The sequence below is a fragment of the Lagopus leucura genome, unplaced genomic scaffold, assembly GCF_019238085.1.
Source record: "Lagopus leucura isolate 7727_CA_CO unplaced genomic scaffold, USGS_WTPT01 Super-Scaffold_73, whole genome shotgun sequence".
In the NCBI taxonomy this organism is placed as follows: domain Eukaryota; kingdom Metazoa; phylum Chordata; class Aves; order Galliformes; family Phasianidae; genus Lagopus; species Lagopus leucura.
The window spans coordinates 31,503,241-31,509,019 of NW_024962252.1; the positions used below are offsets into that span (position 1 = coordinate 31,503,241).

The following is a 5,779-nucleotide window of genomic DNA, read 5'->3' on the forward strand; positions in this document are numbered from 1 at the left end:
ATTCTGACTTGTTTCAGCTGGCACATTTAAAATAAGATTATCTCATCTGTCTTGGCACGTGTCGTATCATTTCACACATAATTTGCTACCTAAAGAAGAGCTTCTTCTCCCTTTCTTCATCATATTCTGAGAACCATAACTACAAGAAAAAGCTAAAAATTCATTAAAAAATGGGTAATATTGGCAACTGTTCCGACAGCACTGATTCCTTTCATGTCTTTCTTCTTTGCACATACTCCACCATAACTTGTGGTTTTCAAAAGGGTCTTCACACACCATCCAATGCTCTTGCAGAAGGCATTGCTGTAGTGGCATTTATTTTCAGCCCTCTCTGGGGCACAAGAATAATATTTTAGGCCAAGGGAAGCACGTGCCCCATTCAAGAGTCAAACCCTGACTACGTGTCCATGGATATACAAGTTGCAGTTCTGTTTTAAGATACCCAAGGAATATATGTAACAAATATAAAACTAAACTTCTTGTTTTTCTGAGAGGGCACTGTGACTGGACAGAAACCATGGTAACAAGGGTGGCATCTGCTTGTTCCTCAGTGATGAAAATGCACAGATTGGGCTTTGAGCTTAGCAATAAAAGCAAACCAAGAAAGTTTTCAAGTAGTCTTGCAGCACAGCTGCCTTTCTTGTCCCAGGCAGGACACATGCCCAGTCTTCACACTTCCATATTCACTGATCCATCTTTTAGGCGTGCAACAAACAGCACAAAAAGTACTTCATAAAAAGAAAACAATTTATTCTCACAGCCATTGCTTTGAAAGAACACATAACTCCAACCTTCTTCCCCATAGAGCTATTACAAAGTATGACTCACCCTTGGCCAACGTGTTGGATGTTCACTTTAATTAGAATACGTGCGTTTAAAAATTGTTGTAAATGCTGTTGGTAGCAAATTATTCCCTGGTATACAGTGGAAAGCAGAAGCAGTTTTAATACATTTAATAAAATAAGCTGTACATTTCAAGTCATGTTAGGACAACACATTGACAAAAATTAATTAGGGAAATTTGACTAATCAGCATACATTGGCTGCCATACAAATCATGTTGGCATGAAAAATGGGAATAATGCAAATTGTACCCTACAGTGATGATTAAATATTTTCTAAACACTGAACAATATCATACAAATCCTTGATATCTATTCTGCATGGCAATTTTGAAGAAGGATATGATTTATTTGTAACGAGTGACAAGAGATAAAACATTGGTGCTTTCCAGCTGCTGATGGTACACATAAATAGACTGACTTTCATTTTGTGTGCAGGAGAAATGACTTCATGCTGACCTGGGATCCAGCTGACCCATGTGGAAGAATTAACAGCAGTGAGTGGTCCAGAGAACAGCACACTCTTGAACACTGCAATGAGAAAGTTGATAAAAAAAATCACCTCTTTCCAATTTGCACACATGTGCACTTTGCACACTTTGCAAGCTTAGACTGCTCCCAAGAGCTAAGCTATCGCACTAACTGTAGAATGATTGGCATTATTTGTCTGTGTATTTGTATACACACAGACATACATATTTGTCTATAAGCAAAAAAGCCTTTTTCTCTGTTCAAGGTTCACTCATTTACTGGCTCAGGATTTAGTGTCAGAGATTTTGTAATATAACAAAATATTAGAATTATTCTATGATTCTATGAATATAATGTTCTATCACTGTGTGTAAAAAGGAAAACTCTAAAATGTTAGACTAATTGAATTTATTACAATCATCTTTACTTTAAAAGTGTTCTCACATGGTCAGATCAATAGCACATGACTAGAGCATTATCATAGCTTTAGGTACTCACAAGAGTGCCATTTCACACTTCCATAGAAGAGTATTTCAATGTTTTTCATTCCTCAGAGGAAAAAAAAGTGAACTGAAATAGCCTTATTTCTGAGAAATTTACTGGAGTCTCAGAGCTAATCTTAAGGCCTGACTGCTCATATTTTCAATCTCATGAGTCATTTCAGTCAGTGGGAACCTGATCATTTTTGTATATAAATATTCACACATATAATCCATGGGACCTGAGAGTCTACCCTGTTCCATTCACTCAGCAAGAGCAGTCATACCCCTGCAACCGGAGCATGAGGTTTCCCATAACCATCCTCTTGCAGTGAGGTTTTTGAGTTTTCTTTACTACCAACCTGAACTTAAGATGAGCACCCGCCATGGAGACAAATGTGCACATGGTGCTAAGCTACTAGTTTTCTTAAAACAGAGATAGCATTAAATTGGAGGACAGGAGGTTCCCTCTGAACACCAGCCAGCACTTCACCCTGCATGTGACAGAGCACTGGTACAGACTGCCCAGAGAAGCTGTGGGGTCCTCTCCTTGGTGATCTTCAGAAGCTGCCTGGCCATGAGCCTGGGTGCCCTGTTCTGGATGTCCCAATTTGGGCAGGGGTTGGGCCAGATAGACTTGGAGGTCCCTTCTCACTCCAGCCATTCTGGGATTCCTGGAGTAATTCAAGAGATATAATTAATAAAAATGTGATGTGTGTTGCTATGGAATTGCTTTTCAAGAATGGAAACATCAGGCTTCACCCCCAGATTTCTTCATGTATCTGATGCAGACTTGAAGCATAAAGAAATTGCATGCAAGTTTTTGTGAAGCATCTCTGTAAAAACATGGGAGACATGCAAGCAAAATATCAAATTACTCAATGGATCAATAAAATATCATCAAAATGCAGAATCAAAGCAACGTGAATTCTAAAGCTGATCTGTAACATGCTTGCTCCCAGCAATTTCGTATAGTTTGGGGCTTTTGAAAATGAGTAATGACTAAAAATCTTTAATGTGTGCAGTAAGTGGAAGCAATTCCTTTCATAAAATGCTCTCTCTGACTGTACTGTGGGTTCTGTAACCTTATTATCAGAAAACATTACTAGAGAGAAATTGCCAGAGGAAGAGAGGTTGTGAGTTTACATGCAATTTTTCTACGCTACTGTTCATTAAACAAATTAAGGCAATGCTATTTTGTTCAGATTTTCACTCATGTATCCCTGTTCTGCTCAGAAGCCTGGCTTGTGCTTCTCAGACATCACTGCATTTCCTGATGTGAAATACATACAGAGAAATGCACAAGAAAACAGGAAAAAGAATAACATTATTACAACTGTGGGACTAATCCTTACATTACATATTTGCATTCTGTTGAATGATCCTTTTGTTTTCTAAGTTGTATTTCACCTTCCTCTCCTCTCACAGATGAGGTAAAAAAGTGAGCTCCGGAAGAAGCAGGAATAAGAAGAATGATATTCCAAGTGGAGGAGTAAGGCAGAGGTGAACAGAATCAAGTTTCTTTCCTCAGAACTCTTAATGTTGGCAGAGCATAGGAAATGTGAAATCACCCTTCCCAGCAGCGCACAGCAGAACAGCAACAGGTAAGTCGCAACAGGGAGAATTTTGCTTCAACATAAGGAAACAATTTTCCCCATCCTTAGGGACTGGAAGTGGTTGCCCAAGTTGTGCAGTATTCAGCTATGGGAGCATCCAGAGCTTGACTGCACACAATAGTTTATTTCCTTACAATCTAAATTACGCTGCAACTCTATGGATTCACAACTGCTTACAAAATGCCACCCAACTTTTCGATGTAGCAAATGATCTGCCTCTTTTCCATACGAGATGCTGAGTTCTCCCTTCACTAAGATAATTCCTCAACACCATAATGATTAGGTCCCAGATACCTAGGTAGCTACTTACACTTGACTTCCACAGAGGTTGCTCAGCCCCTATTAAAGCTATGTCATCCTGCTCCTGCATGTCAGTAAGAATCCAGCACTTATTAATCCAGTACAACTGGCACTGTATAACCTTAACAGACTAAGGACAAGCACTGAGAGAGCCGCAGCAATTACAGATGCTTCTAATGACCTGCAATTTTATAGGTCAAATAAATATAACCTCTCTAAAATTTAAATGTAGAAAAGGCAAAATATGCATATGTTAAAAAAAAATCATGCCTATGACAATTCAACATTAATTTCTTATATTTCTTTTTATTTCTTTTCCGCTGCTAGGTGATGTCAGACAATATTATTCCTAATGATAAGTCAGAGTAAAAACGTAGCAGCAAATTAAGTAATTCTTTGTGCGATGACTTACCTAAAAGCCATGGGGTGAAGTGACCTTGCAGAACACAGCCAAAACAAACACTGCATCTGCTTTCATATTTCCGATCTAGGTGCATCCTGGAAGGTCATCTTCCCAAAGGATGCATTCAGGTCCCTTGGATCCCCCTTCAAAAAAAAGGTCACATGATATTCTGATAAATATCTGGGGGCACTTCAAAGCTTTCCTAGTTAACAGCATAAAACAAAGAAAGGAAGCCACCAGCAGTTAAGATGGACTTGGCTTTTAGAAAGTTTTATTTGGGGAAAAGGGGTTACTTATAAGGATCCAGTAACAAAACCATCAAGCTGTATCTCCTCTCAAGCCTGGAACTCCATTCCTGCCTAGCAAATGTAGTGCAGGGATGCAACAGATAAGCTGTTTTCTCATCTTTAAGACACATTTTTTCAGCTGAATCTTCAGATACCACTCTGCAACCATAGAAACGGTTTGACCAATTGAAACAAACCCTGCATTTTTATCTCTTAAGTAATCACTTTTCCTATCACAAAAATAACTTGAAGCTAGCAGTGTGTGAAGTTAGTTCAGACTCAAGTTGCCTTCAACTTGAAACAAAGCTTTGATCAAGACTGCACAAGTGCAATGTAAGTGTGCCCTGCACAGACAGGACAAAGCATGTCAAAATCCTTCATGGCATTCTTTAGCCTGGCACTATTTGTCTGCTGATTTTCCTCCTCATTCTGAGAAGTCCTGATGATACGTGCAGGAGATAGCAAAGATGCTATTGCTTCAACAAGGATAAAGTATTATTTTAAGAAAGGCCTTTCATACTCTGTTAAAAATGACTTTTTTAAAAAAGGGAAATTACCACAGAGAGGTTAAATTCAAGACACAACGGAACAACAGCATGTCAAAAGCTTTATGTAATTTGTTTACATTAATATCATATTCTGCATTTCTATTTTAACTAGATTTAGATTTTCCTTTTTCATTTTCAGAAGTAGCTAGCAGCTAACACAATGGGATTGGTTCATATTTCTGAAAAGTATTATTGCAGGTTGCAGCAATCTTAGTGGGATTTGAGTAGTATGGCTTACACTCAGCTCAGGCCTTTGTCCTGACTGAGAATTAATTGCATATCTTGGAAGAAGTGAATGTTGTATTGTAAAGCACAATGCTGAAGCGAGGGTTGAATTCTGTAACAAGTTCCAAAGCAGCAGAATTGCAGAAAATGCAACATTTTGAGTATAAAAGCCCAACGAGGTTTTCCTATAATGCTCTGTCATAAAAACTATGTTTTTTCCTTAGGATCTCTCAGAAACACTGTTCTTCCACTACTTTTTAAGGCTAGAGAACTATTTATGTTATTGAACCAATGCATTACAAATGGATATTTGTTACTGGTGGAAACAAGACTTGCTTTTAGTTGCATCTTGTCAGCTTTTAGTCACGACCTGTGGCCATGGTAAAATTCAAATAACCTTTATTAAAAATACACAACATAGTGTATTGTTTCCAAAAAGGTTAAGAAACTGTGATTAAATGCCAGTCACAGGAAAAATAGTTCCAGTTTAATATTAAAGTACTGCATGTGCAGAAGTGAGCTGATAGAATTTATCTTTAAGTGACAACAACTATGAATTTGTTCCCACACATGAAATCTTTAACAGGTGACAGCTAGTTGAGAAAGGA

At 38.1% G+C, this 5,779-nt stretch overlaps 1 long non-coding RNA gene across 1 annotated transcript; it reads right to left on the reverse strand.

The window, feature by feature from the left end:
• Positions 1–765: 765 nt before the first annotated feature.
• On the reverse strand, positions 766–4,988 carry LOC122190252. Its single transcript, XR_006182097.1, has 3 exons — positions 4,121–4,988; positions 2,155–2,466; positions 766–1,373 (listed from the first exon to the last, which is right to left on the reverse strand). It is a non-coding gene; the product is annotated as an uncharacterized LOC122190252 (long non-coding RNA).
• Between the last annotated feature and the right edge of the window lie 791 nt (positions 4,989–5,779).